The sequence below is a fragment of the Hyperolius riggenbachi genome, unplaced genomic scaffold, assembly GCF_040937935.1.
Source record: "Hyperolius riggenbachi isolate aHypRig1 unplaced genomic scaffold, aHypRig1.pri scaffold_198, whole genome shotgun sequence".
NCBI classification, from domain to species: Eukaryota; Metazoa; Chordata; class Amphibia; order Anura; family Hyperoliidae; genus Hyperolius; species Hyperolius riggenbachi.
Window position 1 is genome coordinate 123,917 of NW_027152409.1, and position 22,423 is coordinate 146,339.

The window sequence follows — 22,423 nt, forward strand, 5'->3', positions numbered from 1 at the left end:
GAGTAGTTTGGATCTGTTTTTTAACACCAGTAAGAGAGAGTAGTGCACCGGTCCTGGAGGTACTGCAATACCAGGTCGATGCGCGGAGTGGACAGAGCAAGCTCTTCTTCCATCTCCCTGTTCCAAAAATCCATTTAATATATGGTCCCCAGATAGGGGACGTATCAGATATTAAACTGATAAGAACAGATACTACACTGGATCTTAGCCAAAAGGCCGAGAATCGATAACCCGATTACTCTCCGCAGCCGCGCCCGCCGACGCGTCTTCGTCTTCTAAATGCAGCAGCGGCGACCAGCACACAACCCAGCACTGCACCGCACAGCCGGCTAACCCCGGCCGGCTACCGGCTGCCAGGGGGGCCCCCTTCCCACTGCCTGTGCAGGCCTGCCGGGCCCCCGGGATGGGCGCACCTGTGCTAAACGCAGACGCACGGGCCAGGCTCAGCTGCCGCCTGATTACATTTGCATGGCCCCGCCCACCGCCGGAACAGCCTCCGCTGCCGTGCCTCCACGTCGAAGAGAAAAGTAAAGTAGGCTTCCGGCTACCTGCATTCCGGCAACACGCTAGGAGAGAGTGTGGAGGGCAAGAGGAAGTCAAGTCTCTGGTTGAAAACACAGTGCGTCTTTCTTCATTCATCCTCTTTCCTCTTCATCTCTCTGTCTGGACGTGCGCGGTGTGCCACAAGAGGGAGACACAGGCTGTGGAGTGGAGAGCCTACACAGGAGATGCCTTCCTAGCCTGCAACACACTCTCACAGCCTGGCACTGATGCAGGCACCTGAGCAGGTGCTGAGTCACTCACAGGAAGTCAACCGATGATGTCACAATGCCCTGGGCCCAGGCAGCTATATAAGGGGCTGCAGCCAGGGCTCTGCCTGCCAGTCCGCTGGCAGCTCTCCAGGGGAGGGGTGCTGCTGCAGCTTTTCTTGCTGGGGACATAGTGCAAACATAAAGAAAAGTGGTCCGGTCATGTTTTTTGGGCCCGCAGCAACTGCGCAGCGCAAGTAGAGTTCAGCTAAAGTAATATTACACATTTTTTTTGTTTTTTTTTGTGTGTTTTTCCTACTGCTTTTCTTGTCTGTTCTCAGGTTCTGCTAGCCAGGCGATATACAGAGTCCATGAATAAATGACACAGATGCACAAAAAAAAGCGGACACAACTTGTAACAATGTTTTTATTGTGGATTTCAGCTGTATCCTGCACCCAGCAGCAGTAGCAGCACAGACATAGAGCGCACAGCAGGGGGGAACAAACCGCGCTTGCTCCTGGCAAATTCACTTTGCAGAGGGACACTTGATTTCACTCCACTTTGTTAGTCAGCTGGGTATTTGAGTACTTTGGATCTGTTTTTTAACACCAGTAAGAGAGAGTAGTGCACCGGTCCTGGAGGTACTGCAATACCAGGTCGATGCGCGGAGTGGACAGAGCAAGCTCTTCTTCCATCTCCCTGTTCCAAAAATCCATTTAATATATGGTCCCCAGATAGGGGACGTATCAGATATTAAACTGATAAGAACAGATACTACACTGGATCTTAGCCAAAAGGCCGAGAAGCGATAACCCGATTACTCTCCGCAGCCGCGCCCGCCGACGCGTCTTCGTCTTCTAAATGCAGCAGCGGCGACCAGCACACAACCCAGCACTGCACCGCACAGCCGGCTAACCCCGGCCGGCTACCGGCTGCCAGGGGGGGCCCCCTTCCCACTGCCTGTGCAGGCCTGCCGGGCCCCCGGGATGGGCGCACCTGTGCTAAACGCAGACGCACGGGCCAGGCTCAGCTGCCGCCTGATTACATTTGCATGGCCCCGCCCACCGCCGGAACAGCCTCCGCTGCCGTGCCTCCACGTCGAAGAGAAAAGTAAAGTAGGCTTCCGGCTACCTGCATTCCGGCAACACGCTAGGAGAGAGTGTGGAGGGCAAGAGGAAGTCAAGTCTCTGGTTGAAAACACAGTGCGTCTTTCTTCATTCATCCTCTTTCCTCTTCATCTCTCTGTCTGGACGTGCGCGGTGTGCCACAAGAGGGAGACACAGGCCGTGGAGTGGAGAGCCTACACAGGAGATGCCTTCCTAGCCTGCAACACACTCTCACAGCCTGGCACTGATGCAGGCACCTGAGCAGGTGCTGAGTCACTCACAGGAAGTCAACCGATGATGTCACAGTGCCCTGGGCCCAGGCAGCTATATAAGGGGCTGCAGCCACGGCTCTGCCTGCCAGTCCGCTGGCAGCTCTCCAGGGGAGGGGTGCTGCTGCAGCTTTTCTTGCTGGGGACATAGTGCAAACATAAAGAAAAGTGGTCCGGTCATGTTTTTTGGGCCCGCAGCAACTGCGCAGCGCAAGTAGATTTCATCTAAAGTAATATTACAATTTTTTTTTGTTTTTTTTTGTGTGTTTTTCCTACTGCTTTTCTTGTCTGTTCTCAGGTTCTGCTAGCCAGGCGATATACAGAGTCCATGAATAAATGACACAGGTGCACAAAAAAAAGCAGACACAACTTGTAACAATGTTTTTATTGTGGATTTCAGCTGTATCCTGCACCCAGCAGCAGTAGCAGCACAGACATAGAGCGCACAGCAGGGGGGAACAAACCGCGCTTGCTCCTGGCAAATTCACTTTGCAGAGGGACACTTGATTTCACTCCACTTTGTTAGTCAGCTGGGTATTTGAGTACTTTGGATCTGTTTTTTAACACCAGTAAGAGAGAGTAGTGCACCGGTCCTGGAGGTACTGCAATACCAGGTCGATGCGCGGAGTGGACAGAGCAAGCTCTTCTTCCATCTCCCTGTTCCAAAAATCCATTTAATATATGGTCCCCAGATAGGGGACGTATCAGATATTAAACTGATAAGAACAGATACTACACTGGATCTTAGCCAAAAGGCCGAGAAGCGATAACCCGATTACTCTCCGCAGCCGCGCCCGCCGACGCGTCTTCGTCTTCTAAATGCAGCAGCGGCGACCAGCACACAACCCAGCACTGCACCGCACAGCCGGCTAACCCCGGCCGGCTACCGACTGCCAGGGGGGGCCCCCTTCCCACTGCCTGTGCAGGCCTGCCGGGCCCCCGGGATGGGCGCACCTGTGCTAAACGCAGACGCACGGGCCAGGCTCAGCTGCCGCCTGATTACATTTGCATGGCCCCGCCCACCGCCGGAACAGCCTCCGCTGCCGTGCCTCCACGTCGAAGAGAAAAGTAAAGTAGGCTTCCGGCTACCTGCATTCCGGCAACACGCTAGGAGAGAGTGTGGAGGGCAAGAGGAAGTCAAGTCTCTGGTTGAAAACACAGTGCGTCTTTCTTCATTCATCCTCTTTCCTCTTCATCTCTCTGTCTGGACTAGTGTTGGGCGAACAGTGTTCGCCACTGTTCGGGTTCTGCAGAACATCACCCTGTTCGGGTGATGTTCGAGTTCGGCCGAACACCTGACGGTGCTCGGCCAAACCGTTCGGCCATATGGCCGAACTAAGAGCGCATGGCCGAACGTTCCCCGAACGTTCGGCTAGCGCTGTGATTGGCCGAACGGGTCACGTGGTTCGGACCCGAACGCGCTCTGATTGGCCGAACGGTCACGTGGTTCGGGTAAATAAATACCCGAACCACGTCATATCTCCGCCATTTGTCTGTGGGTTTAGCTTTGGGTAGGCAGGCAGGGTAGTTCGCGCTCCAGCCACGCTAGCCAGGGTCCCCCCTGTCATTGTGTCACTGCTGGGAACAGTAGTACACCGCTTGCTCAGCCACACTATATAGCATTCTGTTTACTGCCACTCTGTGTACCTCGCTCAGCCACACTATATAGCATTCTGTTTACTGCCACTCTGTGTCTGCTGGGAATAGTAGTACACCGCTTGCTCAGCCACACTATATAGCATTCTGTTTACTGCCACTCTGTGTACCTCGCTCAGCCACACTATATAGCATTCTGTTTACTGCCACTCTGTGTCTGCTGGGAATAGTGGTACACCGCTCGCTCAGCCACACTATATAGCATTCTGTTCACTGTTCTGTGTCTGCTTGGAATAGTGGTACACCGCTCGCTCAGCCACACTATATAGCATTCTGTTTACTGTTCTGTGTCTGCTGGGAATAGTGGTACACCGCTCGCTCAGCCACACTATATAGCATTCTGTTTACTGTTCTGTGTCTGCTGGGAATAGTGGTACACCGCTCGCTCAGCCACACTATATAGCATTCTGTGCACTGTTCTGTGTCTGCTGGGAATAGTGGTACACCGCTCGCTCAGCCACACTATATAGCATTCTGTTCACTGTTCTGTGTCTGCTGGGAATAGTGGTACACCGCTCGCTCAGCCACACTATATAGCATTCTGTTTACTGTTCTGTGTCTGCTGGGAATAGTGGTACACCGCTCGCTCATCCACACTATATAGCATTCTGTTCACTGTTCTGTGTCTGCTGGGAATAGTGGTACACCGCCCGCTCAGCCACACTATATAGCATTCTGTTCACTGTTCTGTGTCTGCTGGGAATAGTGGTACACCGCTCGCTCAGCCACACTATATAGCATTCTGTTCACTGTTCTGTGTCTGCTGGGAACAGTAGTACACCGCTCGCTCAGCCAGAGTATATAGCATTGTGTTTACTGCCACTCTGTGTACACCGCTCAGCCAGACTATATACCATTGTTTACTGACACTCTGTGTACACCGCTCAGCCAGACTATATACCATTGTTTACTGACACTCTGTGTACACCGCTCAGCCAGACTATATACCATTGTTTACTGCCACTCTGATTCTGCTGGGAACAGTAGTACACCGCTCGCTCAGCCAGACTATATAGCATTGTGTTTACTGCCACTCTGTGTACACCGCTCAGCCAGACTATATACCATTGTTTACTGACACTCTGTGTACACCGCTCAGCCAGACTATATACCATTGTTTACTGAAACTCTGTGTACACCGCTCAGCCAGACTATATACCATTGTTTACTGCCACTCTGATTCTGCTGGGAACAGTAGTACACCGCTCGCTCAGCCAGACTATATACCATTGTTTACTGACACTATATAGCAGACTATATAGCATTGTGTGTACACCGCTCAGCCAGACTATATACCATTGTTTACTGACACTCTGTGTACACCGCTCAGCCAGACTATATACCATTGTTTACTGCCACTCTGATTCTGCTGGGAACAGTAGTACACCGCTCGCTCAGCCAGACTATATACCATTGTTTACTGACACTCTGTGTACACCGCTCAGCCAGACTATATACCATTGTTTACTGCCACTCTGATTCTGCTGGGAACAGTAGTACACCGCTCGCTCAGCCAGACTATATACCATTGTTTACTGACACTCTGTGTACACCGCTCAGCCAGACTATATACCATTGTTTACTGCCACTCTGATTCTGCTGGGAACAGTAGTACACCGCTCGCTCAGCCAGACTATATACCATTGTTTACTGACACTATATAGCAGACTATATAGCATTGTGTGTACACCGCTCAGCCAGACTATATACCATTGTTTACTGACACTCTGTGTACACCGCTCAGCCAGACTATATACCATTGTTTACTGCCACTCTGATTCTGCTGGGAACAGTAGTACACCGCTCGCTCAGCCAGACTATATACCATTGTTTACTGACACTCTGTGTACACCGCTCAGCCAGACTATATACCATTGTTTACTGCCACTCTGATTCTGCTGGGAACAGTAGTACACCGCTCGCTCAGCCAGACTATATAGCATTGTGTTTACTGCCACTCTGTGTACACCGCTCAGCCACACTATATAGCATTGCGTACTCTGCCAGTCAGTGTGTATATTGCTGGGATCAGTAATACTCCACTCACCGTCAACCACTATATGAGCTCAACATGAGTTCCCCAGAGACCTCCGCTGTGAGCAGCACTCCCAACAACAGCAACAGCCAACGCCCCACGCAAGCTATAACATCCACCCCAGCGGCCAGTGGTCAGCAGCAGCCCTCCCCGGAGGAGAACGTTGTGTCCATCAGTCCGTCGCCAGAGCGATTAATGAGGGCTGCCATTGAGGAGATGATGGGGCCTGATGTGGAGGAGGAGGTCTGGCTCAGGCCAGCATCCCAAGTTAATGTTGAGGACGATGAGGGGTCTGTGTCTGGGGATGTTGGGGTGGCAGAGGTGGTGGGTGGGTCAGACTCAGGAGAAGAGTTGTATGATGAGGATGATGATCGGGACCATCTGTATGTGCCTCAGAGTCCGACCCCGGAAAACATGTTGTATCGTGTGTTTAGGTACTAAAATCTGCGTTCCCTCCCAGTAGTGTTGGGCGAACAGTGTTTGCCACTGTTCGGGTTCTGCAGAACATCACCCTGTTCGGGGTGACTATATAGCAGACTATATAGCATTGTGTTTAATGCCACTCTGTGTACACGGCTCAGCCACACTATATAGCATTGTGTTTACTTCCACTCTGTGTCTGCTGGGAACAGTAGTACACCGCTCACCCGCCACTGTATAGCATTGTGCTCTGTGTCACTGCTGACAATAGTGGTACACCGCTCACCCACCACTGTATAGCATTTCTGTACTGCCACTGTACTGCTGCCAGTCAGCGTGTACTTTAAGGATAAGTGAAATGAGGAAGAAATCCGGTGAAAGAGGGAGGGGCAAGGGAAGAGGTGTTTCCCCTGACGGTTCACGTACAGGCCACAGGGGAGCACCCAAGAAAACCCACTCAATACTGCCCATGTTGTCCAGGACAACAACCCTCACAGATCCAAAAGAACAGGACCAGATAATTACTTGGATGACCTCTCAAGCGTCCAGCAGTGGGTTAAGCAGCACCAGCACATCACGCACGAGGTCCGAGTCCTCAGCCAGTTAAAGTCTGGGCTTTCTTTGAAGACTGCACTGAGGATGTTACCATGGCGATTTGCAAGGTGTGCAAGACCCGCCTGAGCAGGGGGAAAAGTATTAACAACCTCTCCACCACCAGCATGAGCCGCCACATTCTATCCAAACATCCCACTCTGTGGGCAAACGCGGCAGGACAGGGTACCACCAGCAACACTGCCTCCCTTGGGTTCACCAGACTCACCACCAGACCCGCCTCAGCAGCAGCAGTAGCCCAGCCATTGCGTGGTTCACAACATTCACAAACATCAGACGATGCTGACACTGTCACTTTCCGGACTAGTGCTCTTGAGGTCTCCCAGTGTTCATCAAACACAACAACCAACAGCCCTTCGGTGTGCAGCGCTACGGTTGAGTTGTCTGTCTCTGAGATGTTTGAGCACAAGAGGAAATTGCCAGCAAATGACCCCCGGGCCGTGGCAGTAACAGCCAGCCAGCATAGCCAAGCTTCTGGCCTGCGAAATGCTGCCATATCGAGTGGTGGAGACAAACAGCTTCAAGGGCATGATGTCAGTGGCCATCCCACGTTACGTGGTTCCCAGCCGCTACCACTTTGCGCGCTCTGCAGTGCCTGAGTTGCATGAGCACGTGGTCAGCTAAATAACCCGAAGCTTGAAGAATGCCGTTGCCTGCAAGGTTCACCTCACCACTGACACCTGGACGAGTGCGTTCGGCCAGGGTCGATACATCTCCCTTACCGCGCACTGGGTGAACCTTGTGGAGCCTGGCAGCGATTCCTCACCTGCTACGGCGCGGGTGTTGCCCACGCCGCAAACAGCTGGATAACAACAGCAGCACCTACCTCTCTGACTCCTTCTCCTCCAACGCATCTCAAAGCTGTACCTCATCCGGAAATGCTAACCCAGCACCAGCAGCAGTAGGATCGTGGAAGCAGTGCAGCACAGCTGTTGGCATGCGTCAGCAAGCGTTGCTGAAGCTGATCTGCCTTGGGGATAAGCAGCACACAGGGGAGGAAATTTGGAGGGGAATAAAGGAACAGACGGATTTGTGGCTGGCACCGCTGGACCTGAAACCGGGCATGAAGCTAGACACCTGGCACGAACTGGCAATGTACGCAATAGAGGTGCTGGCTTGCCCGGCAGCCAGCGTTATGTCGGAACGCTGTTTCAGTGCTGCCGGAGGCATCATCACAGATCGGCGTATCCGCCTCTCCACAGAAAATGCAGACCGTCTGACTCAAATTAAAATGAATCAATCCTGGATTGGAAACGACTACGCAACACTCCTGGACCCCAACCAAGTAACATGACCGATGAACATCTGGGATGGTTTAGCGTTTCCGGTCCCTGTTTATTGAACCTCTCATCTGTATTACATTTATGACTGCATGGCGGCAAAAAGCATTGCTGCTATATCCGCACGCTTTTTGTCCTCATGCAAGGCCTGGGTTGTTGTGTCTCACAAAGCGTGGCCTTCTCCTCCTGCGCCTCCTCCTGTTCCATCACGTGTGCTGCTGCTGCTGCTGCTGCTGCTGCTTCTGGGTTACCGTTGCCGGTCCCTGTTTATGGAACCTCTTATCTTTATTACATTTATGACTACATGGCGGTACAAAGCATGCTATCCGCACGCTTTTTGTCCTCATGCAAGGCCTGGGTTGTTGTGTCTCACAAAGCGTGGCCTTCTCCTCCTGCGCCTCCTCCTGTTCCATCACGTGTGCTGCTGCTGCTGCTGCTGCTGCTGGGTTACCGTTGCCGCGTGGTCCCTGTTTATGGAACCTCTTATCTTTATTACATTTATGACTACATGGCGGTACAAAGCATGCTATCCGCACGCTTTTTGTCCTCATGCAAGGCCTGGGTTGTTGTGTCTCACAAAGCGTGGCCTTCTCCTCCTGCGCCTCCTCCTGTTCCATCACGTGTGCTGCTGCTGCTGCTGCTGCTGCTGGGTTACCGTTGCCGCGTGGTCCCTGTTTATTGAACCTCTTATCTTTATTACATTTATGACTACATGGCGGTACAAAGCATGCTATCCGCACGCTTTTTGTCCTCATGCAAGGCCTGGGTTGTTGTGTCTCACAAAGCGTGGCCTTCTCCTCCTGCGCCTCCTCCTGTTCCATCACGTGTGCTGCTGCTGCTGCTGCTGCTGGGTTAGCGTTGCCGCGTGGTCCCTGTTTATTGAACCTCTTATCTTTATTACATTTATGACTACATGGCGGTACAAAGCATGCTATCCGCACGCTTTTTGTCCTCATGCAAGGCCTGGGTTGTTGTGTCTCACAAAGCGTGGCCTTCTCCTCCTGCGCCTCCTCCTGTTTCATCACGTGTGCTGCTGCTGGGTTAGCGTTGCCGCGTGGTCCCTGTTTATTGAACCACTTATCTTTATTACATTTATGACTGCATGGTGGTACAAAGCATGCTATCCGCACGCTTCTTGTCCTCATGCAAGGCCTGGGTTGTTGTGTCTCAAAGCGTGGCCTTCTCCTCCTGCGCCACCCTCCTCCTGTTCCATCACGTGTGCTGCTGCTGGGTTAGCATTACCGGTCCCTTTTCCTGGAACCTCTTATATGTATTACATTTATGACTGCATGCCGACAAAAAGCATGTTACCTGTGCAAAGAAAACAGACATTTCCCGCATTTAAAAGACAGTTTTCCCTTTGAAACTTTAAAATCGATTTTCTCAAAAACTATAAGCTCTTTTTGCTAAATTTTTTTTTCCTCTTGTACCCACTCCCAAGGTGCACATACCCTGTAAATTTGGGGTATGTAGCATGTAAGGAGGCTTTACAAACCACAAAAGTTCGGGTCCCCATTGACTTCCATTATGTTCGGAGTTCGGGTCGAACACCCGAACATCGCGGCCATGTTCGGCCTGTTCGGCCCGAACCCGAACATCTAGATGTTCGCCCAACACTAGTCTGGACGTGCGCGGTGTGCCACAAGAGGGAGACACAGGCCGTGGAGTGGAGAGCCTACACAGGAGATGCCTTCCTAGCCTGCAACACACTCTCACAGCCTGGCACTGATGCAGGCACCTGAGCAGGTGCTGAGTCACTCACAGGAAGTCAACCGATGATGTCACAGTGCCCTGGGCCCAGGCAGCTATATAAGGGGCTGCAGCCACGGCTCTGCCTGCCAGTCCGCTGGCAGCTCTCCAGGGGAGGGGTGCTGCTGCAGCTTTTCTTGCTGGGGACATAGTGCAAACATAAAGAAAAGTGGTCCGGTCATGTTTTTTGGGCCCGCAGCAACTGCGCAGCGCAAGTAGAGTTCAGCTAAAGTAATATTACAATTTTTTTTTGTTTTTTTTTGTGTGTTTTTCCTACTGCTTTTCTTGTCTGTTCTCAGGTTCTGCTAGCCAGGCGATATACAGAGTCCATGAATAAATGACACAGGTGCACAAAAAAAAGCAGACACAACTTGTAACAATGTTTTTATTGTGGATTTCAGCTGTATCCTGCACCCAGCAGCAGTAGCAGCACAGACATAGAGCGCACAGCAGGGGGGAACAAACCGCGCTTGCTCCTGGCAAATTCACTTTGCAGAGGGACACTTGATTTCACTCCACTTTGTTAGTCAGCTGGGTATTTGAGTACTTTGGATCTGTTTTTTAACACCAGTAAGAGAGAGTAGTGCACCGGTCCTGGAGGTACTGCAATACCAGGTCGATGCGCGGAGTGGACAGAGCAAGCTCTTCTTCCATCTCCCTGTTCCAAAAATCCATTTAATATATGGTCCCCAGATAGGGGACGTATCAGATATTAAACTGATAAGAACAGATACTACACTGGATCTTAGCCAAAAGGCCGAGAAGCGATAACCCGATTACTCTCCGCAGCCGCGCCCGCCGACGCGTCTTCGTCTTCTAAATGCAGCAGCGGCGACCAGCACACAACCCAGCACTGCACCGCACAGCCGGCTAACCCCGGCCGGCTACCGACTGCCAGGGGGGGCCCCCTTCCCACTGCCTGTGCAGGCCTGCCGGGCCCCCGGGATGGGCGCACCTGTGCTAAACGCAGACGCACGGGCCAGGCTCAGCTGCCGCCTGATTACATTTGCATGGCCCCGCCCACCGCCGGAACAGCCTCCGCTGCCGTGCCTCCACGTCGAAGAGAAAAGTAAAGTAGGCTTCCGGCTACCTGCATTCCGGCAACACGCTAGGAGAGAGTGTGGAGGGCAAGAGGAAGTCAAGTCTCTGGTTGAAAACACAGTGCGTCTTTCTTCATTCATCCTCTTTCCTCTTCATCTCTCTGTCTGGACGTGCGCGGTGTGCCACAAGAGGGAGACACAGGCCGTGGAGTGGAGAGCCTACACAGGAGATGCCTTCCTAGCCTGCAACACACTCTCACAGCCTGGCACTGATGCAGGCACCTGAGCAGGTGCTGAGTCACTCACAGGAAGTCAACCGATGATGTCACAGTGCCCTGGGCCCAGGCAGCTATATAAGGGGCTGCAGCCACGGCTCTGCCTGCCAGTCCGCTGGCAGCTCTCCAGGGGAGGGGTGCTGCTGCAGCTTTTCTTGCTGGGGACATAGTGCAAACATAAAGAAAAGTGGTCCGGTCATGTTTTTTGGGCCCGCAGCAACTGCGCAGCGCAAGTAGAGTTCAGCTAAAGTAATATTACAATTTTTTTTTGTTTTTTTTGTGTGTTTTTCCTACTGCTTTTCTTGTCTGTTCTCAGGTTCTGCTAGCCAGGCGATATACAGAGTCCATGAATAAATGACACAGATGCACAAAAAAAAGCAGACACAACTTGTAACAATGTTTTTATTGTGGATTTCAGCTGTATCCTGCACCCAGCAGCAGTAGCAGCACAGACATAGAGCGCACAGCAGGGGGGAACAAACCGCGCTTGCTCCTGGCAAATTCACTTTGCAGAGGGACACTTGATTTCACTCCACTTTGTTAGTCAGCTGGGTATTTGAGTAGTTTGGATCTGTTTTTTAACACCAGTAAGAGAGAGTAGTGCACCGGTCCTGGAGGTACTGCAATACCAGGTCGATGCGCGGAGTGGACAGAGCAAGCTCTTCTTCCATCTCCCTGTTCCAAAAATCCATTTAATATATGGTCCCCAGATAGGGGACGTATCAGATATTAAACTGATAAGAACAGATACTACACTGGATCTTAGCCAAAAGGCCGAGAAGCGATAACCCGATTACTCTCCGCAGCCGCGCCCGCCGACGCGTCTTCGTCTTCTAAATGCAGCAGCGGCGACCAGCACACAACCCAGCACTGCACCGCACAGCCGGCTAACCCCGGCCGGCTACCGGCTGCCAGGGGGGGCCCCCTTCCCACTGCCTGTGCAGGCCTGCCGGGCCCCCGGGATGGGCGCACCTGTGCTAAACGCAGACGCACGGGCCAGGCTCAGCTGCCGCCTGATTACATTTGCATGGCCCCGCCCACCGCCGGAACAGCCGTCACCCCTCCGCTGCCGTGCCTCCACGTCGAAGAGAAAAGTAAAGTAGGCTTCCGGCTACCTGCATTCCGGCAACACGCTAGGAGAGAGTGTGGAGGGCAAGAGGAAGTCAAGTCTCTGGTTGAAAACACAGTGCGTCTTTCTTCATTCATCCTCTTTCCTCTTCATCTCTCTGTCTGGACGTGCGCGGTGTGCCACAAGAGGGAGACACAGGCCGTGGAGTGGAGAGCCTACACAGGAGATGCCTTCCTAGCCTGCAACACACTCTCACAGCCTGGCACTGATGCAGGCACCTGAGCAGGTGCTGAGTCACTCACAGGAAGTCAACCGATGATGTCACAATGCCCTGGGCCCAGGCAGCTATATAAGGGGCTGCAGCCAGGGCTCTGCCTGCCAGTCCGCTGGCAGCTCTCCAGGGGAGGGGTGCTGCTGCAGCTTTTCTTGCTGGGGACATAGTGCAAACATAAAGAAAAGTGGTCCGGTCATGTTTTTTGGGCCCGCAGCAACTGCGCAGCGCAAGTAGAGTTCAGCTAAAGTAATATTACAAATTTTTTTTGTTTTTTTTGTGTGTTTTTCCTACTGCTTTTCTTGTCTGTTCTCAGGTTCTGCTAGCCAGGCGATATACAGAGTCCATGAATAAATGACACAGATGCACAAAAAAAAGCAGACACAACTTGTAACAATGTTTTTATTGTGGATTTCAGCTGTATCCTGCACCCAGCAGCAGTAGCAGCACAGACATAGAGCGCACAGCAGGGGGGAACAAACCGCGCTTGCTCCTGGCAAATTCACTTTGCAGAGGGACACTTGATTTCACTCCACTTTGTTAGTCAGCTGGGTATTTGAGTAGTTTGGATCTGTTTTTTAACACCAGTAAGAGAGAGTAGTGCACCGGTCCTGGAGGTACTGCAATACCAGGTCGATGCGCGGAGTGGACAGAGCAAGCTCTTCTTCCATCTCCCTGTTCCAAAAATCCATTTAATATATGGTCCCCAGATAGGGGACGTATCAGATATTAAACTGATAAGAACAGATACTACACTGGATCTTAGCCAAAAGGCCGAGAAGCGATAACCCGATTACTCTCCGCAGCCGCGCCCGCCGACGCGTCTTCGTCTTCTAAATGCAGCAGCGGCGACCAGCACACAACCCAGCACTGCACCGCACAGCCGGCTAACCCCGGCCGGCTACCGGCTGCCAGGGGGGGCCCCCTTCCCACTGCCTGTGCAGGCCTGCCGGGCCCCCGGGATGGGCGCACCTGTGCTAAACGCAGACGCACGGGCCAGGCTCAGCTGCCGCCTGATTACATTTGCATGGCCCCGCCCACCGCCGGAACAGCCTCCGCTGCCGTGCCTCCACGTCGAAGAGAAAAGTAAAGTAGGCTTCCGGCTACCTGCATTCCGGCAACACGCTAGGAGAGAGTGTGGAGGGCAAGAGGAAGTCAAGTCTCTGGTTGAAAACACAGTGCGTCTTTCTTCATTCATCCTCTTTCCTCTTCATCTCTCTGTCTGGACGTGCGCGGTGTGCCACAAGAGGGAGACACAGGCCGTGGAGTGGAGAGCCTACACAGGAGATGCCTTCCTAGCCTGCAACACACTCTCACAGCCTGGCACTGATGCAGGCACCTGAGCAGGTGCTGAGTCACTCACAGGAAGTCAACCGATGATGTCACAATGCCCTGGGCCCAGGCAGCTATATAAGGGGCTGCAGCCAGGGCTCTGCCTGCCAGTCCGCTGGCAGCTCTCCAGGGGAGGGGTGCTGCTGCAGCTTTTCTTGCTGGGGACATAGTGCAAACATAAAGAAAAGTGGTCCGGTCATGTTTTTTGGGCCCGCAGCAACTGCGCAGCGCAAGTAGAGTTCAGCTAAAGTAATATTACAATTTTTTTTTGTTTTTTTGTGTGTTTTTCCTACTGCTTTTCTTGTCTGTTCTCAGGTTCTGCTAGCCAGGCGATATACAGAGTCCATGAATAAATGACACAGATGCACAAAAAAAAGCAGACACAACTTGTAACAATGTTTTTATTGTGGATTTCAGCTGTATCCTGCACCCAGCAGCAGTAGCAGCACAGACATAGAGCGCACAGCAGGGGGGAAAAACCGCGCTTGCTCCTGGCAAATTCACTTTGCAGAGGGACACTTGATTTCACTCCACTTTGTTAGTCAGCTGGGTATTTGAGTAGTTTGGATCTGTTTTTTAACACCAGTAAGAGAGAGTAGTGCACCGGTCCTGGAGGTACTGCAATACCAGGTCGATGCGCGGAGTGGACAGAGCAAGCTCTTCTTCCATCTCCCTGTTCCAAAAATCCATTTAATATATGGTCCCCAGATAGGGGACGTATCAGATATTAAACTGATAAGAACAGATACTACACTGGATCTTAGCCAAAAGGCCGAGAAGCGATAACCCGATTACTCTCCGCAGCCGCGCCCGCCGACGCGTCTTCGTCTTCTAAATGCAGCAGCAGCGACCAGCACACAACCCAGCACTGCACCGCACAGCCGGCTAACCCCGGCCGGCTACCGGCTGCCAGGGGGGGCCCCCTTCCCACTGCCTGTGCAGGCCTGCCGGGCCCCCGGGATGGGCGCACCTGTGCTAAACGCAGACGCACGGGCCAGGCTCAGCTGCCGCCTGATTACATTTGCATGGCCCCGCCCACCGCCGGAACAGCCTCCGCTGCCGTGCCTCCACGTCGAAGAGAAAAGTAAAGTAGGCTTCCGGCTACCTGCATTCCGGCAACACGCTAGGAGAGAGTGTGGAGGGCAAGAGGAAGTCAAGTCTCTGGTTGAAAACACAGTGCGTCTTTCTTCATTCATCCTCTTTCCTCTTCATCTCTCTGTCTGGACGTGCGCGGTGTGCCACAAGAGGGAGACACAGGCCGTGGAGTGGAGAGCCTACACAGGAGATGCCTTCCTAGCCTGCAACACACTCTCACAGCCTGGCACTGATGCAGGCACCTGAGCAGGTGCTGAGTCACTCACAGGAAGTCAACCGATGATGTCACAATGCCCTGGGCCCAGGCAGCTATATAAGGGGCTGCAGCCAGGGCTCTGCCTGCCAGTCCGCTGGCAGCTCTCCAGGGGAGGGGTGCTGCTGCAGCTTTTCTTGCTGGGGACATAGTGCAAACATAAAGAAAAGTGGTCCGGTCATGTTTTTTGGGCCCGCAGCAACTGCGCAGCGCAAGTAGAGTTCAGCTAAAGTAATATTACAATTTTTTTTTGTTTTTTTGTGTGTTTTTCCTACTGCTTTTCTTGTCTGTTCTCAGGTTCTGCTAGCCAGGCGATATACAGAGTCCATGAATAAATGACACAGATGCACAAAAAAAAGCAGACACAACTTGTAACAATGTTTTTATTGTGGATTTCAGCTGTATCCTGCACCCAGCAGCAGTAGCAGCACAGACATAGAGCGCACAGCAGGGGGGAAAAACCGCGCTTGCTCCTGGCAAATTCACTTTGCAGAGGGACACTTGATTTCACTCCACTTTGTTAGTCAGCTGGGTATTTGAGTAGTTTGGATCTGTTTTTTAACACCAGTAAGAGAGAGTAGTGCACCGGTCCTGGAGGTACTGCAATACCAGGTCGATGCGCGGAGTGGACAGAGCAAGCTCTTCTTCCATCTCCCTGTTCCAAAAATCCATTTAATATATGGTCCTTAGATAGGGGACGTATCAGATATTAAACTGATAAGAACAGATACTACACTGGATCTTAGCCAAAAGGCCGAGAAGCGATAACCCGATTACTCTCCGCAGCCGCGCCCGCCGACGCGTCTTCTAAATGCAGCAGCGGCGACCAGCACACAACCCAGCACTGCACCGCACAGCCGGCTAACCCCGGCCGGCTACCGGCTGCCAGGGGGGGCCCCCTTCCCACTGCCTGTGCAGGCCTGCCGGGCCCCCGGGATGGGCGCACCTGTGCTAAACGCAGACGCACGGGCCAGGCTCAGCTGCCGCCTGATTACATTTGCATGGCCCCGCCCACCGCCGGAACAGCCTCCGCTGCCGTGCCTCCACGTCGAAGAGAAAAGTAAAGTAGGCTTCCGGCTACCTGCATTCCGGCAACACGCTAGGAGAGAGTGTGGAGGGCAAGAGGAAGTCAAGTCTCTGGTTGAAAACACAGTGCGTCTTTCTTCATTCATCCTCTTTCCTCTTCATCTCTCTGTCTGGACGTGCGCGGTGTGCCACAAGAGGGAGACACAGGCCGTGGAGTGGAGAGCCTACACAGGAGATGCCTTCCTAGCCTGCAACACACTCTCACAGCCTGGCACTGATGCAGGCACCTGAGCAGGTGCTGAGTCACTCACAGGAAGTCAACCGATGATGTCACAATGCCCTGGGCCCAGGCAGCTATATAAGGGGCTGCAGCCAGGGCTCTGCCTGCCAGTCCGCTGGCAGCTCTCCAGGGGAGGGGTGCTGCTGCAGCTTTTCTTGCTGGGGACATAGTGCAAACATAAAGAAAAGTGGTCCGGTCATGTTTTTTGGGCCCGCAGCAACTGCGCAGCGCAAGTAGAGTTCAGCTAAAGTAATATTACAAAATTTTTTTGTTTTTTTTGTGTGTTTTTCCTACTGCTTTTCTTGTCTGTTCTCAGGTTCTGCTAGCCAGGCGATATACAGAGTCCATGAATAAATGACACAGATGCACAAAAAAAAGCAGACACAACTTGTAACAATGTTTTTATTGTGGATTTCAGCTGTATCCTGCACCCAGCAGCAGTAGCAGCACAGACATAGAGCGCACAGCAGGGGGGAACAAACCGCGCTTGCTCCTGGCAAATTCACTTTGCAGAGGGACACTTGATTTCACTCCACTTTGTTAGTCAGCTGGGTATTTGAGTAGTTTGGATCTGTTTTTTAACACCAGTAAGAGAGAGTAGTGCACCGGTCCTGGAGGTACTGCAATACCAGGTCGATGCGCGGAGTGGACAGAGCAAGCTCTTCTTCCATCTCCCTGTTCCAAAAATCCATTTAATATATGGTCCCCAGATAGGGGACGTATCAGATATTAAACTGATAAGAACAGATACTACACTGGATCTTAGCCAAAAGGCCGAGAAGCGATAACCCGATTACTCTCCGCAGCCGCGCCCGCCGACGCGTCTTCGTCTTCTAAATGCAGCAGCGGCGACCAGCACACAACCCAGCACTGCACCGCACAGCCGGCTAACCCCGGCCGGCTACCGGCTGCCAGGGGGGGCCCCCTTCCCACTGCCTGTGCAGGCCTGCCGGGCCCCCGGGATGGGCGCACCTGTGCTAAACGCAGACGCACGGGCCAGGCTCAGCTGCCGCCTGATTACATTTGCATGGCCCCGCCCACCGCCGGAACAGCCTCCGCTGCCGTGCCTCCACGTCGAAGAGAAAAGTAAAGTAGGCTTCCGGCTACCTGCATTCCGGCAACACGCTAGGAGAGAGTGTGGAGGGCAAGAGGAAGTCAAGTCTCTGGTTGAAAACACAGTGCGTCTTTCTTCATTCATCCTCTTTCCTCTTCATCTCTCTGTCTGGACGTGCGCGGTGTGCCACAAGAGGGAGACACAGGCTGTGGAGTGGAGAGCCTACACAGGAGATGCCTTCCTAGCCTGCAACACACTCTCACAGCCTGGCACTGATGCAGGCACCTGAGCAGGTGCTGAGTCACTCACAGGAAGTCAACCGATGATGTCACAATGCCCTGGGCCCAGGCAGCTATATAAGGGGCTGCAGCCAGGGCTCTGCCTGCCAGTCCGCTGGCAGCTCTCCAGGGGAGGGGTGCTGCTGCAGCTTTTCTTGCTGGGGACATAGTGCAAACATAAAGAAAAGTGGTCCGGTCATGTTTTTTGGGCCCGCAGCAACTGCGCAGCGCAAGTAGAGTTCAGCTAAAGTAATATTACAAATTTTTTTTGTTTTTTTTTGTGTGTTTTTCCTACTGCTTTTCTTGTCTGTTCTCAGGTTCTGCTAGCCAGGCGATATGCAGAGTCCATGAATAAATGACACAGATGCACAAAAAAAAGCAGACACAACTTGTAACAATGTTTTTATTGTGGATTTCAGCTGTATCCTGCACCCAGCAGCAGTAGCAGCACAGACATAAGAGCGCACAGCAGGGGGGAACAAACCGCGCTTGCTCCTGGCAAATTCACTTTGCAGAGGGACACTTGATTTCACTCCACTTTGTTAGTCAGCTGGGTATTTGAGTAGTTTGGATCTGTTTTTTAACACCAGTAAGAGAGAGTAGTGCACCGGTCCTGGAGGTACTGCAATACCAGGTCGATGCGCGGAGTGGACAGAGCAAGCTCTTCTTCCATCTCCCTGTTCCAAAAATCCATTTAATATATGGTCCCCAGATAGGGGACGTATCAGATATTAAACTGATAAGAACAGATACTACACTGGATCTTAGCCAAAAGGCCGAGAAGCGATAACCCGATTACTCTCCGCAGCCGCGCCCGCCGACGCGTCTTCGTCTTCTAAATGCAGCAGCGGTGACCAGCACACAACCCAGCACTGCACCGCACAGCCGGCTAACCCCAGCCGGCTACCGGCTGCCAGGGGGGCCCCCTTCCCACTGCCTGTGCAGGCCTGCCGGGCCCCCGGGATGGGCGCACCTGTGCTAAACGCAGACGCATGGGCCAGGCTCAGCTGCCGCCTGATTACATTTGCATGGCCCCGCCCACCGCCGGAACAGCCTCCGCTGCCGTGCCTCCACGTCGAAGAGAAAAGTAAAGTAGGCTTCCGGCTACCTGCATTCCGGCAACACGCTAGGAGAGAGTGTGGAGGGCAAGAGGAAGTCAAGTCTCTGGTTGAAAACACAGTGCGTCTTTCTTCATTCATCCTCTTTCCTCTTCATCTCTCTGTCTGGACGTGCGCGGTGTGCCACAAGAGGGAGACACAGGCCGTGGAGTGGAGAGCCTACACAGGAGATGCCTTCCTAGCCTGCAACACACTCTCACAGCCTGGCACTGATGCAGGCACCTGAGCAGGTGCTGAGTCACTCACAGGAAGTCAACCGATGATGTCACAATGCCCTGGGCCCAGGCAGCTATATAAGGGGCTGCAGCCAGGGCTCTGCCTGCCAGTCCGCTGGCAGCTCTCCAGGGGAGGGGTGCTGCTGCAGCTTTTCTTGCTGGGGACATAGTGCAAACATAAAGAAAAGTGGTCCGGTCATGTTTTTTGGGCCCGCAGCAACTGCGCAGCGCAAGTAGAGTTCAGCTAAAGTAATATTACAAATTTTTTTTGTTTTTTTTGTGTGTTTTTCCTACTGCTTTTCTTGTCTGTTCTCAGGTTCTGCTAGCCAGGCGATATACAGAGTCCATGAATAAATGACACAGATGCACAAAAAAAAGCAGACACAACTTGTAACAATGTTTTTATTGTGGATTTCAGCTGTATCCTGCACCCAGCAGCAGTAGCAGCACAGACATAGAGCGCACAGCAGGGGGGAACAAACCGCGCTTGCTCCTGGCAAATTCACTTTGCAGAGGGACACTTGATTTCACTCCACTTTGTTAGTCAGCTGGGTATTTGAGTAGTTTGGATCTGTTTTTTAACACCAGTAAGAGAGAGTAGTGCACCGGTCCTGGAGGTACTGCAATACCAGGTCGATGCGCGGAGTGGACAGAGCAAGCTCTTCTTCCATCTCCCTGTTCCAAAAATCCATTTAATATATGGTCCCCAGATAGGGGACGTATCAGATATTAAACTGATAAGAACAGATACTACACTGGATCTTAGCCAAAAGGCCGAGAAGCGATAACCCGATTACTCTCCGCAGCCGCGCCCGCCGACGCTTCTTCGTCTTCTAAATGCAGCAGCGGCGACCAGCACACAACCCAGCACTGCACCGCACAGCCGGCTAACCCCGGCCGGCTACCGGCTGCCAGGGGGGGGCCCCCTTCCCACTGCCTGTGCAGGCCTGCCGGGCCCCCGGGATGGGCGCACCTGTGCTAAACGCAGACGCACGGGCCAGGCTCAGCTGCCGCCTGATTACATTTGCATGGCCCCGCCCACCGCCGGAACAGCCTCCGCTGCCGTGCCTCCACGTCGAAGAGAAAAGTAAAGTAGGCTTCCGGCTACCTGCATTCCGGCAACACGCTAGGAGAGAGTGTGGAGGGCAAGAGGAAGTCAAGTCTCTGGTTGAAAACACAGTGCGTCTTTCTTCATTCATCCTCTTTCCTCTTCATCTCTCTGTCTGGACGTGCGCGGTGTGCCACAAGAGGGAGACACAGGCCGTGGAGTGGAGAGCCTACACAGGAGATGCCTTCCTAGCCTGCAACACACTCTCACAGCCTGGCACTGATGCAGGCACCTGAGCAGGTGCTGAGTCACTCACAGGAAGTCAACCGATGATGTCACAATGCCCTGGGCCCAGGCAGCTATATAAGGGGCTGCAGCCAGGGCTCTGCCTGCCAGTCCGCTGGCAGCTCTCCAGGGGAGGGGTGCTGCTGCAGCTTTTCTTGCTGGGGACATAGTGCAAACATAAAGAAAAGTGGTCCGGTCATGTTTTTTGGGCCCGCAGCAACTGCGCAGCGCAAGTAGAGTTCAGCTAAAGTAATATTACAATTTTTTTGGGGTTTTTTTGTGTGTCTTTCCTACTGCTTTTCTTGTCTGTTCTCAGGTTCTGCTAGCCAGGCGATATACAGAGTCCATGAATAAATGACACAGATGCACAAAAAAAAGCAGACACAACTTGTAACAATGTTTTTATTGTGGATTTCAGCTGTATCCTGCACCCAGCAGCAGTAGCAGCACAGACATAGAGCGCACAGCAGGGGGGAACAAACCGCGCTTGCTCCTGGCAAATTCACTTTGCAGAGGGACACTTGATTTCACTCCACTTTGTTAGTCAGCTGGGTATTTGAGTAGTTTGGATCTGTTTTTTAACACCAGTAAGAGAGATTAGTGCACCGGTCCTGGAGGTACTGCAATACCAGGTCGATGCGCGGAGTGGACAGAGCAAGCTCTTCTTCCATCTCCCTGTTCCAAAAATCCATTTAATATATGGTCCCCAGATAGGGGACGTATCAGATATTAAACTGATAAGAACAGATACTACACTGGATCTTAGCCAAAAGGCCGAGAAGCGATAACCCGATTACTCTCCGCAGCCGCGCCCGCCGACGCGTCTTCGTCTTCTAAATGCAGCAGCGGCGACCAGCACACAACCCAGCACTGCACCGCACAGCCGGCTAACCCCAGCCGGCTACCGGCTGCCAGGGGGGGCCCCCTTCCCACTGCCTGTGCAGGCCTGCCGGGCCCCCGGGATGGGCGCACCTGTGCCAAACGCAGACGCACGGGCCAGGCTCAGCTGCCGCCTGATTACATTTGCATGGCCCCGCCCACCGCCGGAACAGCCTCCGCTGCCGTGCCTCCACGTCGAAGAGAAAAGTAAAGTAGGCTTCCGGCTACCTGCATTCCGGCAACACGCTAGGAGAGAGTGTGGAGGGCAAGAGGAAGTCAAGTCTCTGGTTGAAAACACAGTGCGTCTTTCTTCATTCATCCTCTTTCCTCTTCATCTCTCTGTCTGGACGTGCGCGGTGTGCCACAAGAGGGAGACACAGGCCGTGGAGTGGAGAGCCTACACAGGAGATGCCTTCCTAGCCTGCAACACACTCTCACAGCCTGGCACTGATGCAGGCACCTGAGCAGGTGCTGAGTCACTCACAGGAAGTCAACCGATGATGTCACAATGCCCTGGGCCCAGGCAGCTATATAAGGGGCTGCAGCCAGGGCTCTGCCTGCCAGTCCGCTGGCAGCTCTCCAGGGGAGGGGTGCTGCTGCAGCTTTTCTTGCTGGGGACATAGTGCAAACATAAAGAAAAGTGGTCCGGTCATGTTTTTTGGGCCCGCAGCAACTGCGCAGCGCAAGTAGAGTTCAGCTAAAGTAATATTACAATTTTTTTTTGTTTTTTTGGTGTGTTTTTCCTACTGCTTTTCTTGTCTGTTCTCAGGTTCTGCTAGCCAGGCGATATACAGAGTCCATGAATAAATGACACAGATGCACAAAAAAAAGCAGACACAACTTGTAACAATGTTTTTATTGTGGATTTCAGCTGTATCCTGCACCCAGCAGCAGTAGCAGCACAGACATAGAGCGCACAGCAGGGGGGAACAAACCGCGCTTGCTCCTGGCAAATTCACTTTGCAGAGGGACACTTGATTTCACTCCACTTTGTTAGTCAGCTGGGTATTTGAGTAGTTTGGATCTGT

At 52.8% G+C, this 22,423-nt stretch overlaps 12 non-coding genes across 12 annotated transcripts; all 12 read right to left on the reverse strand.

Moving 5' to 3' along the window:
* Positions 1-37: 37 nt before the first annotated feature.
* On the reverse strand, positions 38-228 carry LOC137543796 (U2 spliceosomal RNA). Its single transcript, XR_011025626.1, has one exon. It is a non-coding gene; the product is annotated as a U2 spliceosomal RNA (small nuclear RNA).
* A 1,141-nt stretch (positions 229-1,369) lies between these two features.
* Positions 1,370-1,560, reverse strand: LOC137543756 (U2 spliceosomal RNA). Its single transcript, XR_011025585.1, has one exon. It is a non-coding gene; the product is annotated as a U2 spliceosomal RNA (small nuclear RNA).
* Positions 1,561-2,702: 1,142 nt separating this feature from the next.
* Positions 2,703-2,893, reverse strand: LOC137543757 (U2 spliceosomal RNA). The gene has a single exon (XR_011025586.1). It is a non-coding gene; the product is annotated as a U2 spliceosomal RNA (small nuclear RNA).
* A 7,562-nt stretch (positions 2,894-10,455) lies between these two features.
* Positions 10,456-10,646, reverse strand: LOC137543758 (U2 spliceosomal RNA). Its single transcript, XR_011025587.1, has one exon. It is a non-coding gene; the product is annotated as a U2 spliceosomal RNA (small nuclear RNA).
* A 1,141-nt stretch (positions 10,647-11,787) lies between these two features.
* LOC137543759 (U2 spliceosomal RNA) lies at positions 11,788-11,978 on the reverse strand. The gene has a single exon (XR_011025588.1). It is a non-coding gene; the product is annotated as a U2 spliceosomal RNA (small nuclear RNA).
* A 1,149-nt stretch (positions 11,979-13,127) lies between these two features.
* On the reverse strand, positions 13,128-13,318 carry LOC137543760 (U2 spliceosomal RNA). The gene has a single exon (XR_011025589.1). It is a non-coding gene; the product is annotated as a U2 spliceosomal RNA (small nuclear RNA).
* Positions 13,319-14,457: 1,139 nt separating this feature from the next.
* Positions 14,458-14,648, reverse strand: LOC137543761 (U2 spliceosomal RNA). The gene has a single exon (XR_011025590.1). It is a non-coding gene; the product is annotated as a U2 spliceosomal RNA (small nuclear RNA).
* A 1,139-nt stretch (positions 14,649-15,787) lies between these two features.
* Positions 15,788-15,978, reverse strand: LOC137543751 (U2 spliceosomal RNA). The gene has a single exon (XR_011025580.1). It is a non-coding gene; the product is annotated as a U2 spliceosomal RNA (small nuclear RNA).
* Positions 15,979-17,113: 1,135 nt separating this feature from the next.
* LOC137543762 (U2 spliceosomal RNA) lies at positions 17,114-17,304 on the reverse strand. The gene has a single exon (XR_011025591.1). It is a non-coding gene; the product is annotated as a U2 spliceosomal RNA (small nuclear RNA).
* A 1,143-nt stretch (positions 17,305-18,447) lies between these two features.
* Positions 18,448-18,638, reverse strand: LOC137543764 (U2 spliceosomal RNA). The gene has a single exon (XR_011025593.1). It is a non-coding gene; the product is annotated as a U2 spliceosomal RNA (small nuclear RNA).
* Positions 18,639-19,778: 1,140 nt separating this feature from the next.
* On the reverse strand, positions 19,779-19,969 carry LOC137543765 (U2 spliceosomal RNA). The gene has a single exon (XR_011025594.1). It is a non-coding gene; the product is annotated as a U2 spliceosomal RNA (small nuclear RNA).
* A 1,142-nt stretch (positions 19,970-21,111) lies between these two features.
* On the reverse strand, positions 21,112-21,302 carry LOC137543791 (U2 spliceosomal RNA). Its single transcript, XR_011025622.1, has one exon. It is a non-coding gene; the product is annotated as a U2 spliceosomal RNA (small nuclear RNA).
* Between the last annotated feature and the right edge of the window lie 1,121 nt (positions 21,303-22,423).